The sequence below is a fragment of the Tupaia chinensis genome, unplaced genomic scaffold (assembly GCF_000334495.1).
Source record: "Tupaia chinensis unplaced genomic scaffold, TupChi_1.0 Scaffold000013_1, whole genome shotgun sequence".
NCBI classification, from domain to species: Eukaryota; Metazoa; Chordata; class Mammalia; order Scandentia; family Tupaiidae; genus Tupaia; species Tupaia belangeri.
In genome coordinates this window covers 4514182-4528724 of record NW_006159443.1, presented here as the reverse complement: position 1 = coordinate 4528724, position 14543 = coordinate 4514182, and positions in this window count along the sequence as shown.

Here is a 14543-nt window from a genome sequence, read left to right as displayed (position 1 = left end):
GAAGAAATAGTTCCTGTCAGAGAGATGAATATAACATTGCCAAATCCCCCAATTTGGCAAATGCAGCAAACTATTATCAACCACACTGGGAATCTGGCTTTCTCTAGGGGACCTATTGTTTATAGAAATATCTCAGCTGAGAAATAAGCAAACATTCTCCCTGAACTTCTGTGATACAATTCATATGGCTTTTCAAGGATATTTACAACCATTGAGGGAAAAACTACAGAAAATTTAGAATCACTAAAATGGTCCCTTTTGGTGCTTCTGAAAATTTTGCTACCCTTTGAATAGCCTGATGACTGTCTTCCCACTGACAAACAAAGACATCTGAAGCAAAGCCCGTCTATGCTGTGCTGAGTTCCTAATACAAATTAGTGCAAACAGAGCAAGCGTTCAGTGAATGGAGCATACTCGATAAAAATAAATATCATTGGACCATGTTTATTCTCTTGCAGAAACATAATTTTTAGTTTGAAATACTTTAAAAAATTCATCCCAACAACCTTAATCCTGTATATGTATTCAAAACATAACTAACACTTTTATGGATCATTTTAGGAACCCTCTGGAACTGCTTACTTCTGGATTTATTTGGATAGAGGCAAAGCTACTTGACTTGCAAACTGCTGGCCTGTTGCTAACTACAGCTAGAGAAAGTGCCAAAGGAGTCAATAAGACCAGTGAAGTTATATTGGTCTCTGTTGTGATATAGTCCAGTCTAAGCTTGTAAGAAAAAAAGATGCAGGACCAGCAGTTAACATAATGGCTATATCACTGGACTCCCATGTAGCCGACCGTGGTTCGAGTCCCAGACACAGTGGCTTAAACTCACGCCAAGAGCATGTGTGTGCATGTCCAAGATCCCGAGAAGGAGAGTGGAAGAAAAGGGATTGAGGTGTGAGGGGTGATTTCTCGCTTTCTGTTTCTCTGTCTCTCTCTCTCTTTCTGGCAAGCGCACATGCCCTATAGCAAAAAAAAAAAAAAGAAAAAAGAAAAAAAAAAGAAAAAAAGGAAAAGAAAAAAAACCTCTCCAAAAAAAAAAAAATGCAAGTATCTGGTTCCTCAAATAACTCAAAATAGAACTACCGTATGATCCAGCAAGCCCACTACTTGGTATATATCCACAGGAAAGGAACCTGGTATGTTGTATAGATAACAAGACTCCAGTATTTATTGCAGCATTATTCACAATAGCAATTGTCCCTTAATCCATGAATGGATAAGACAATGTGAGACACACACACACACACACACACACACACACACACAGTGAAATACTATTAAACCATTAAAAATAATCAAATCCTGATATTAGCAGCAATAGGGAGGACATCATGTTAAATAAAATAAAATAATTCAGGTGTGCTCTCACTCATAGATGAAGACTAAACAATTTGTCTGTATGGAAGCAGAGAGTAGAATAGTGGTTATTTGAGGCCAGGAAATGTGGGGGCGGGGGTAGGGGTAGGAAAATACTGGTTAATATTAACACATACAAAACTACGGTTAGACAAGAGGAAAAAGTTCTAGTGTTCTATACAGTACAGTAGGGTAACTACAGTTAGCAATATTTATTGTATATTTCACGTTACAGCCAGCTCCTTCAATAGCAGTAATGTACTTTTCAAGGGAAACTAGATTCCACATGGTAACCACAGCTGAGATCTCCAACCCAGTCAGTCTGAACCCTTCTGAGTGTGCATACAAGTACCCAAGACTCACTTAGCAATGGGGACTGCAGTATGATCAGACCTCATGACAGGTCTCACACTCATCTCACTATTGCATGCATGTGCATGCATCCTTTTGTGAATTAAAATAAAAAAACCAGAAACTGTCTAGAAGAGAAGTTTGAGAGCTCCCAACACAAAATAATGTAAATGTTTGAGGTGCTGGATATGCTAATTATACTGATTTAATCATTACACATTGTATTCATGTATTGAAAAATCACACTGTACCCCATAGTTACTATTATTATGTGTCAATTTTATTTAAAAAAGAAGCAAACTTATTTTTTGGTCCTTATCGTTAGTCAGAACCTTTATCATATCAGTTATGTAATGATAAAAATGTCCTAGCTTACCTGACAGAGTTTAGGAGTGAAAAGAACTAGGGAAGAGAGTGGAAAATAGATATTATTAATAATATTAACCATTATTTCCCTACCACCACCTCTAACAATCTTCCTGGCCTCTAATAACCACTATTCTACTCTCTACTTCTATATAGTCGAATTGTTTAGTTTCTGTATGTGAGTGAGAGCATACTCCATGCATCTGGTTCCAACGCTATGGTAGGGTGGGATAAAGTGGACTGTTCCACCTCTAACAAGTAAATATGCTGAATAATTATCTATCTATCTACCTATCCACCCATCCATTTAATCTTGAAGAGAATAATGAAGATCTTCAAATGTCAAAAGCAAAGAAGAAACTCAAAGCCTAAGAAACAAGCATGTAAGCTTACACTGGGACAAGTTGGAGGAGGAGTGAGCCCAAATACAATGCCTGAGATTGCATTGCCCATGCAGGGTCACAGTTCTGATATTGGGCCTGTGCAAGGATAGGGGATAGACATGGTGTCCCTGCATAAGGCCAGGACTTTGGAAGTGCTGCTTTTTCCATATAAGGAGGTTAAAGAACCCTCCTGTTGGAACTGAAGAAGACAGGTGAAGTTTGTGAGCTGTTGAAGCCAAAAGGCTGTTCAACAAAAGTGTCTAACATCTAACCATTTGTATTGATCACAAATCATTTGGTATAGGACTCCTGATTTGTAAAATTAACGTAGAAAAAAATACCAGAATTGGCAATACCCCCAATGTGATACAAAACAAAATATACATCTGTAGGGATGCTTAATGACTAAGATTTTTCTATTTTTTAAAAAAAACTCCATAAAATATAAATGTACCATGGTAGCAAGACACAGAAAACAAAGTCAGAAGACACAGAAAACAAAGTAGTTATGCTAGAAAATAATAGAACGATCTGAAAACTGCTGTGAAAATAATGACATCTGAAAAATGTGAAGAAGGAAAAAGTACAATATGTATCATAAACAGTTAAACAATTTAAAAAATTTATAAAACAATTTAAAAACCTTTGAAAAAATGGATAAGCAGAATTTTTCTTAATGTTCGGACAGTACACACATTAGCCAAACCGAGATAGACAGAACAGGAGAGAGGGAGTTAGGACCTCACCCTGGAAAGTGGTCACACCACAATCCCTTCTCCAATTCTTCCATTCTACTGGGATTTGGGCATGCACATGCATGTACCTGGAATGTTTTTCAAACTGCTGGGGCTAGGATTTGAACCATGTTCAGCCATTTGGAACCTGACTCCCTTAATCACTAGGGCCAGTCCTAATAGAATTAAAAAAAAATTCTATTGATGAAAAATGACAATAAAATGATATCCAGGAGTGTATTAAATAGTGTATATGACACATCAAAAGGGAAAATTGTGAGTTGGAAAGTAAACTTAAAAATTCAATGAGAATTTTGTATCTAGGTTAAGAAATGAGAGCTTTTTTTGTATGCAGAAGCTCCTCCAGATAGAATAAAAATAGCCAAATTTGGATTTCTAAAAGGAGAACAGAGAGAAAATGTGGTATAGACAGTATTTTAATCTATGATGTAATAGCAAAGGATTTTCTGGAATTAATGAAAGACATAAATCATCTTATTGATGAAGCCCTCTTAAATCTGAGAAAGGTAAATTAAAACAAGTCTTTATCTAGACCCAGTTCAGCTTCAAATAGAAAATGCTGAAAGAATTCCACCCTAACTCCACACAAAAATATATATTACCAAACATAGGTGGGACAATTTAAGAAAGAATAGATGTGGTCCATTCACATTTATGATTATAGATGCTAATAATATGTTCACACAACAAATGTACTAAATCACTTACCTAATGAATAGAGACTAGTTTAAACTCATTGTATTAATATAATTCACATAAGAGATATTAACTGTATAAAAATAAATTAACTGATAAATTAATGCACAAATATATCTGAAAAAGTTAATCCCAATTCATGATACAAATTCTTGGCAGTTTATAAAGACACCTTTCTTTTTTTTTTAGAGAGAGGTTTTTGCTATGGGGTGTGTGCACTCGCCAGACAGACATAGAGAGACAGAGAGATAGAAAGCGAGAAATCACCCCCCAGGGGGGATGGTCACGCCGCAATCCCTTCTCCTCCATTCTCCTCTTGGATCCTGGGCACGCACGCACACGCACCTGGCGTGAGTTTAAGCCACCAGGTCCGGGACGCGAACCGCGGTCAACTACGAGGGTGTCCAGCGACACAGCCATTATACTAACTGCTGGTCCCCATAAAGACACCTTTCCTAGTCTTAGAATGAGTACCTGCCAATATATTAAATAGATCATTATATTTAATGGTGAAGAGTTAGAAGCACTTTCTTTAAAGTCAAGGCTAGATAGAACAAGAATACCTGCTTTTGTTCCTACTATTCAACATTTTACTGGAGTCTACAGATGGTAAAATATGAGGAAAAAATAAATTAATTAAAAGGAAATAGATTAAAAATAGGAAAAATATAGAGATAAAAGAATTGTAAAGGATAAAATAAAAATCACATTTGCTTTTCAGATGATACAATTCTCTATGAGTAAAATTTGTCTAAGAAAATATTTGAATCAATACTAATAATAGTGCTCAGAAAATTTGCGTCATTAAATCTCAAAATGGAAATATTGGTATGTAGCATTCCTATGTACCAGCAATAAAAGATTAGAGAACATAGTGATCTCATCCTGAAGAGCAACAAAAACATGTAAGCTACTCAAGAATAAATCTAATAAGACACATGCAAAACCTTTAACAAGTTCTCAACCATGAGAGATAAACTAGGGACTTATGCATATATACAAGTACACACATGCTCAAAGGTTTACAGACACACATACACATGCGCACTACTCATGAATGGATGGGAAGTCAATATTATAGAGAGTTGGTCCCACTAGGTTAATCTAAATAGTAATGCACTCCTAATAACATATGTATTTTTTATTTTTGGAGAATGTATCCAGCTTATTCTAAAATTTATGGGGAAAAGTAAATAATCAAAAACAATTTTAGAAGCAATAAAATGAAAGATCTTGGTAGAAAATCTCTACAGCTAGAATGATTCACAGTCTCTGATATTGGTGCAATTTCAAACAAATGAAAACTAAAAGGAAATATGGAACATATAAACAGACTAATGCACATAAAAAACTTATTAAATGACAAATGTGGCATTACAATTCAATGAAAAAATAGGCTATTCATTGAAAAATGCTGGGACAATTGGTTATTTATATGGAAAATAATAGCATTAGATTAACACAGTGTAAGCAAAATAAACTTCTGACACATAAAATATGCAAGAGCAATTTTTTTAAGTTAGAAAAAAGGAGAATAATTTAATAATATAAATCATGGGAATACTTCCCAAACAAGCTAAAAACATGAAAACTTAAATATTGATAAATTGGACCTCGTTTTAAAATTCTGCACTGCAAAAGGCACCATAATAAATTATTTTAAAAGACACAAACTATGAAAAGATATTTCCAACACCCATAATTGACACACTACTAGTTTTCAAGACATATACAAAATTTCTACAAATCAATTAGAAAGAGATAAATAATTCAGTAAGATATGAACAATGAAGATGAACAGAAAACTCCCTGAGGAAGAAATCTAAATAGCCAATGTAAATGTGAAAAGATGCTCCACTTCTACTAATCAGGGAATTCAAATTAAGATAATCATGAATTTTCATTTCACACTCATCCAATTGTCAAAAATGAACAAATCTGTTAATATCAAGTATTGGCAAGGATTAAACATGAACTCTCAGGAGTGGATATGTAAATTGGAATTCACTGTATTGGTCAGGGTCCCAGCAGGAAACAGATGGCACACTCAAATAAATGGACTATTTACAAAGCTGAGAGTAAGGATTAAGGGAAATTGACAAGGGATGTTGAGGCACCATAGGGTTAGTAATAATAGGAAGCTGTTACTACCTGTAGGCCTGAAGGATGATGACAGGACATCTGTCTTTATTGGAAAAGGCCACCCACCTGAAACTATTATCTTTTTAGAGGAATTCAGAGACTGACAAGCCATATCCTACTAGGTAGGGAGCCCACTTCTCCCCAACCTCCCCTCTAATCTTCTGCAGGTACTTCCATTGGCCAAACCCAGTATAAGCCTAAAGACATAGTAACCAAGTTGATACAGTTCATAAAGGTCTCCTGGTCACAGAGCAGTGTGAAAAGGGTGGATGATGTTAGGAAGGACAGATGGAAAATATCCAGCACAACCCCATTGGAGAGACATGTGGTAATACTTAGTAGCTGTGAATTATGCATATCTTATAACTGTCTCTAGGTCAATCTTCACATGAAGGAAGAGTCGGCATTCTTGCATATTGAACTATTTGTAGTAGCAAAGAATTTTGTAACAATCTGAATGTCTCTTAATAGAAAATTGAGTACTTCTGATATTTATAGTATGGATTACTATATAGTAATAAGTATGAGTGAACTAGAGTTCATTGTAAACAGACGAATCTGAAAATAATTCTGTTACATCAGTAAAGCAAATTTTAATAGACGACATACAAAATTATCTGATTTAGATTCATTTTCCAAAAAACCCCTGCATCTCTCATGGAAGCATAACATGTGTAGCTACAAAATAAACTCTGGTATAAGAGAACATGCCAACTTCAGAACAATGGCTACTTCTGGAAAGAGAAACATGTAAGGAAAGTACCTCCATTTACATTTATAATGCGGTGTTTTGTTTATTAAGTATGATGAACTGCTATGCACTTTCAAATACAAGTCTCTGTCTAGGCAGTTTTCAATTCTCTTCTAGGAGTGGGATTGCTATTCTTAGGATTAAATTTAACTTCAAAAAAATAATGAAACTTCTGTGACTACATAATTCTACATTCCCCCTGGTCTTGTTACAGTTGCTACATATTCATTTAATTTTTAGTATTGTTCAGATTTTTTTTTTTTTTTTGGAGAGATTTTCACTGTAGGGCGCGTGCGCTCGCCAGACAGACAGAGAGAGACATAGAGACAGAAAGCGAGAAATCACCCCCCAGGGGGGATGGTCACGCCGCAATCCCTTCTCCTCCATTCTCCTCTCGGGATCCTGGGCACGCACGCACACGCGCCCGGCGTGAGTTTTAAGCCACCGGGTCCGGGACACGAACCGCGGTCGACTACGTGGGAGTCCAGCGACATAGCCATTACGCTAACTGCTGGTTCCCAGTATTGTTCAGATTTTTTTATAATTACTTTTTAAATTTCATTTCATTTATTTATTCATTTATTCTTAATTTGAGCAGAGAAAGACACACAGAGAGAGAGAGAGAGAGAGAGAGAGAAACTGAGAAAGCAAGCCGCCAGGTCCAGGACTCAAACCATGGTGGGCCATGTGGGAGTGTCCAGCACCTTAGCCACCCTGCCACCTGCTGGTCCCAGTATTGTTCGGATTTTTAAAGTTCAGCCACCCTAACATTAGTGGAATGGATTTTGTGGTATCTCATGGTTTTAGTAGGCATTTGCCTACTAACTAATGATGCTGAGTATCTTTTCATTTATTATTTGTAAATCTTGTTTGGGGAAGTGTTTAATTAAAATATTTGCCAATATCTTATGGGTTGTCTCACCAAAGTGTAGAAAGTTTTTACATATTTTGGGTATAAATAAAAAATATATAATATATATTCACGAAACATGTATATACATTATATACTATGTATATATGTATGCAATACATTTATAATACATGTATACACATACATACATATGCATATATGCATGCATATATTATATGCATATATGCACATACAAAATAAATATGCATGTGTATATACACATGTATAATATATAATATATATGTATACATGTATACTATATATACATGTACATATCTAGTATATATGTATATAGAAGTATATATTTACACATTTTATATAATGTATACATATATATTTAATATATATATACATATGTATAATCTCTAAATATTCTCTTGTATCCATAGTTTGCTTTTTCATTTAAATATCAGTGGTTGCTAGGAGCTAGGGAAGTAAAAGAGAAATGACTACAAAAGGACTGGAGGGAACATTTTGGGAGGTCATAGAAATGTTTTATAACATGCTTTTGTTCTTCATTACATGACAATACATAGTTGTTAAAATTTATAAGGCCAGGCTGTGACAAGGTGGTGGAAGTTGCTGGATCCCACATGGTCAACTGCGTAGTTCAAGTCTTCGACTCTGTGGCTTGGAAAACAAGCTGGACACATACATATGCATACCAAAAATCCCAAGAGGAGAAATGGGAAAAGGATTGCTGGCGTGATTATTGCCCATAGGGGGTGCTTATTTACACCCCCTGCCATGTCTCTCTGGCAAATACACGTATATTCTGGCAAATTAAAAATCAAAGAAACAGGGACCAACATATGGCGTAATGGAAATGTTGCTGCACTGCCATGTAGTTGACCGTAGTTCAAGTCCTGGACCCAGTGGCTAAAACTACATAGGTTGGCCATGTGAGATTTGGCTTTCTTAAGCACTAGGCTATGAGGCTGAAACAGATAAATTATCTGTTGACAAAGTCATTTAAAAAAGGATTTTGATTAAGTATGGTAAATTTTAGCATGAGTTAAGTTTTTATTAGTAGATGCTTTAATGCTAAATTAACCTTTGAACTTTTTTGTATGTTTAAATTATTTTGTAGTATAATAATATAGGGAGAAACAATGTTTTTCTGGTTCTAACTATAAATCTGCCTCCTTTAATCAATCACTGATTCGGGGGGGGGGGAGTAATCTGGAGTGTCATTAGTGGAAAGCAATTAAAATAAAAGGCAGATGTATCTCTTCAGTGTCTGAAAATCAGCTGAACTACTACTCTATTGAGAGTCTGGAATCTGCAGGCTTCTGAATATACATTGATCAATTAGTTGTGTTTGAGCTAAGACTATAGTTCTGTTCCATTAAGGAGACAGTAGTCATGGAGCATTATGCTTAAAGTGCTACACAAACCTTAATAGACATTTCCATTTGGTGGGAACATTTTGGGCTCTTCAGCTGCTTTGGTTACAGAAATTTTTTAAACATTATGAAATCAATCATATGATTTGCTAAGAGGGAAGTATGCCATTCCAACTACTTTTCTGGGAATGCTGTGTGAAATAGGTGGTAGAGATAGCACAAATGTGGGAGTTCTTTGTTGGGGAAGCTTTCCCACACAGACACAGTATTGGTATGAACACCATCTCTGGAGGGCACTAGCATTCCCTCTGAACTTCTCACAACTCCAGCTGCCTGGGGGACACTTGGGTGGAGCCTGAGGGTCTAAATGTACAACCATACATTTTATTTGTTTCTTTTTAATAGGTTTTGGAAGTGTCTTAGTTCAGGCTACCATAACAAATACCATAGATTGAGTGGCTTTGAGTGACACCAGAAATGTATTTTCATACAGTTCTGGAGGTAAGGAAGTCCGGATCAAAGGGTCAACAGAGTCAGTGTCTAGTGAGGGCACCTTTCTTAGTTTGCAGACAATTGTCTTTTCACTGTGTCCTTCAACAGTGAGCTCTCTTGTGTCTCTTATTATCTTTAAAGATTTATTTATTTATTTTACTTAATTTTATTTATTATTATTTATTTTTTAATTTTGCCAGAGAGAGACATACACAGAGAAAAAGGGAAAGTGAGAAAGCAAGCTGCTAGGTCCAGGACTTGAACTGTGATTGGACATGTGGGAATCCAGCATCTTAACCACTATGCCACCTGCCAGCCCTTCGTGTCTCTTATTATAAGGACAGTAATCCTTTCAGGGCTCAACTTTTTTTTTTTTTTTTTTTTAATGAAAGAATTATTATTGAGACTAGCAGATGCTGTAATGGTTATGTCCCTGGATTCCCACATAGTCGACCACGGTTCGAGTCCTGGATCTAGTGACTTAAAACTCACATTGGGCACGTACACATGTGTGCCCAAGATCCTGAGAGAAGAATGGAGAAGAAAGTACTGTGTGGCCATCCCCACTGAGGGAGTCATTTCTAGCTTTCTGTCTCTGTCTCTGTCTTTCTGGTGAGCACAAGTGCCCTATAGTGAAAATCACTGTTAAAAAATTGTTTAATCTTATTTATTATTATTATTAAAGATTTGCTTGATAACACATACACTTACCAGAGGGAGAGAGAGAGAGGAAGGGAGAGAGAGAGAAAGGGAAAGTGAGAAAGCAAGCTGTCAGATCTGGGACTCAAACCTCAGTTGACAATGTGGGAGTCACACCACCTGCTGACTCAGGGCTAAACTTTTATAACATCACTTAACTTTAATTACTTCTTTGCAACAAACACATTCACATAGGGTTACAGTGTTCACTGATGAATTGGAGGTGGGGGACACGACTGATTCCATACACTAAAGATTTATAACAATTAGTCAAAGAGAACTTATTTTTAAGTTTCTCAGTCTCACATGGAAAAACTGTCTATTTCGAGAGATTTAGTTCTATCAGACATTAACTAACATTTATCAAATGAGATAATCAGGTTAGCCACATTAAGTTGATATTATATCAATCAAAACAGCAGTAACTTGAAATGGCAGGTAGGCTAAGTATCTTTGGAGAAATGCTTTTCTTTCTCTTCTGAAATAGTAAAAATAGCACATAGTAGAATTCACTCAAGAAAATGAAGCTCTGACTTTCCACATATTATTTATTTGGCATATATCTGCTGAAATTTTAATATCGTCTATTAAAATATCTTCTATACAGAACATTATGTATCCTTAGTTGAAAAATAGAAGTGTAGGTATTAAAGGAGAGTATCTGGTAAAGCAGCACAAAGTTGAATGTCTAAGCTCACAATGCTTGTGCTTGCTTATCATTCTACTTTCAAAGATTTCATAGAAAAACAAACGTGTTTTCCCTCTCTCTCTGGAAAATATATTCATAATTTTGACCTATTTTCATAACACTCCTTCTGGTTCTTCTGAGACTATATATCTCAGTGTTCCCTAGTCTTACCTATAAAATAAGCTTGAATGATAGGTTCTTGCCACTGATTCAAGAGGTCACTTAATCATTCTCCTATTCATTCAAAGAGTAAAAGAAAATTCCTCACTGTCTATACCCAAGGCACAAGTGAAAGGTTGAACGGTGCAGTAGAATGTACATGAATTTTAGAATCAAACAGATAGAGTTCAAATTCTGTGTAGTCACCAGTGAGCTGTGCTGGCTGGGATAGGGCACATAACTTATCGATGCCGTGGTATCCAGTCCTCTAAAGGGAAATAATAACATCTATGTCACAAGTCTCCTGTGAGCATTTAATATCTACCTAGCACCATACCCATATGAGGTTCTAAAGGCTATTTCTGTCACACAGGAGATAATAATAAATGGAAGTGTTGTCTAATTATTAATATACTTATTATATATTTTATATTTATTTACCTAATGAATAGTTATTTTTCCCTCCTTGACCTCCTTAATTCTCTCAATATTCTTTTTTTTTTTTTTTAAGGTTTTTGCCATGGGGCAGGTTCACTCACCATAGAAAAACAGAGAGAGACAGTGAGAGAGAAAGTGAGAAATCCTCCAAAGAGGATGAGCATATAACAATACCTTCTCCATTCTACTCCTAGGATTTTGGGCATGCATTCACACATGCCTAGTGTGATGTTCAAGCTTCCTGGTCTGGGGCTCGAACCATATTCGGCCAAGAGGGAGTTCAGCACCCTAACCACCATGCCACCTGCTGGCCCTACTTCCCTCACATTCTATTATTACCTAGAAATACAGTAAAAGTGGCCAGTAGACTATTCTTAAATTAATGCTTGATAAAAACTATCAAGAAGAAAAGACATGAAAGAATCGGAATTGAGGGCACTCAAACTCTTTCAAATGAGGAAGAATAGATGTTTTAAAGGTAGAAATATTGAACTATTTCTTTTTTATTAATGTATTTTTAAATGTGTAGCCTAGGCTAAATGATTTATGATAGCACTTTGTAGTATATTAGTAAGTGCCCTGTAGTATATTTTGTAAATACAGTGACATTTTAGTGATAAGAGCTCTCATTACAAGTCTCTGTTATTAAATCATTCCTCCAAAGACAGGTTAAACTGCCAGGTTTGGGGAAAGAATTATAGGGTTTATAGATTCATGAAGTGAAAATCAGCATGCTTGAACAGCATAAAGTATATTCACTGTGAAAGAGGACACAGTAGAACAAGAAATGATTACAATACTAAAGATGCAAAAAAAAAAAAAGTGAGCAAACTAATTTTTCTTGTATGAATCTAAGCCTTCTTAGAGTGACTTTTGCTGTCATTTTTTTTTCTGAAGTGAGGATAACATGCACTCACCAGACAGACAGAGACAGACAGAGAGACAGAAAGCAAGAAATCATCCCCCGGGGGAATGGCCATGCCGCAATCCCTTCTGTTCTATTCTCCTCCCGGGATCCTGGGCAGGCACGCACACGCACCCGGCATGAGTTTTAAGCCACCAACTTTGGGACTAGAACCACGATCGACTACATGGAAGTCCAGCGACATAGCCATTATACTAACTGCTGGTCCCCAGTATTGTAATTTTTTATTTGACTAAATCAAAATTGTAATGATCTTGGCAGTGTCTTGTTTTGTTTTTAAACACCTTGTCTACGTATTTCTTATTTTTATTAAATTCTTTCTTTCTTTCTTATACTTTTTAAATTTAATTTTATTTATTATTATCATAATCTTTTTTAAATATTACATTGAATCACATATATCTTTACAGTTATTTTTACATGGTATTCCTTTTTCCAGAAGGAATACCATGCATATTAGTCAAGACAAAGATATTACTATCCACATCATTGTCAAATAGCTTTTCATCATTTTTTCATATTATTATTATTATTATTATTATTCTCATTACTTTTTAAAACATTCAATCACTACATATCATTTGGCTTGTAAAAAGAATTTACCCAACATGAAGTACTTCTCAGACCAATCCAGTTGAGAATACTATACATGTCATCATCAACAGGTAATAAGCCATATCTGTGTCCCACTAATGTCATGCCTATTTGTTCTGTTGCTATCCTTCTCTATACTCTTCCCTTCTCCTGCCCCGTTCCACACTGTCTCAGCATCCATAACTATTTTCATTGCTTTTATACCCTTAAGTATTTCAATCTGTACCATAAAGTGCAGATAGTTGGTATACATAAAGCGGATACATACAATATCTTTCTTTCATATCCTGGCTTGGTTTACTCAGCAATGGATCTTCCATATTCATCCACTTTCTATCAAATGCCAGGGTCTTTTTTTTGGGGGGGGCTGAATGGTATTCCATAGAATATATGAGCCACATTTAGGTTGGTTCCATGTCTTACCAATAGTGAATAATGCTGCGATAAATATTGATGTGCAAGTGCTTTTCCAATTGAGCACTGTCCTGTCCTTTGGGTAGATACCCAGAAGTGGAATCACTGGATAAGATGGTAATTCTAGTTGTAGATCTTTAGGCATCTCCATATTGTTTTCCACAGTGGTTGAACCAGTTTACATTTTCACCAACTGTGTAGGAGAGTTCCCTTCTCACTACATTCCCACCAACACTTAACTCTTTTTGTATTTTTAATCTTTGCCATTCTGACAGGGGTTAGGTGGTATCTCATTGTGGTTTTTATCTGCATCTCCCTTATGATGAGGGATGTGGAGCATTTCCTCATATGCTTTTTGGCTGTTCATATGTCTTCCTTAAAGAGACTTTTGTCCAGTTCATTTTCCCATCTTTTAATTGATTTTTTTTTTCCTTAGCTACTTGAGTTCCCTTTGTATTCTGGTTATCTGGTCCCTTGTCTGAGGCATATTTTGCAAAAATATTCTCCCATTCTGAAGGTTGTCGATTAACACTTCAACTGTGTCCTTGGCTATGGATAAACTTCTTAGTCTGATATATTTCCACTTGTCTATTTTAGGGATTAATGCCTGTGCTTTGGGAGTCTTATATAAGAAGTATTTGCCTACTCCAATGTCTCCCAGAGTTTTCCCAGTATTTTCCACCAGTAGTTTTATAGTTTGAGATTTTAGGTTCATATATTTGATCCATCTTGAGTTGATTTTTGCTAGTGGTGAAAGATGGGGATTCAGTTTCATTTTTCTACAGGTGGATACCTAGTTTTTCCAACACCATTTACTAAGGAGGTTTTCCTTTTCTCAATGGATTGAGTGATATATCCTTTGTCAAAAATCAGTTGACTATAAGCTATGTGGTTTATTTCTGGGGTTTCTATTCTATTCCATTGGTCCTCCTGTCTGTTTTTGTGCCAATACCATGCTGTTTTGATGATCACAGCTTGATAATCTATCTTGGGATCAGGGAGTGATATGCCTCCTACTCCATTCTTCTTATGCAGGATTGCTTTTGCAATACGAGGTCTTTTATGGTTCCAG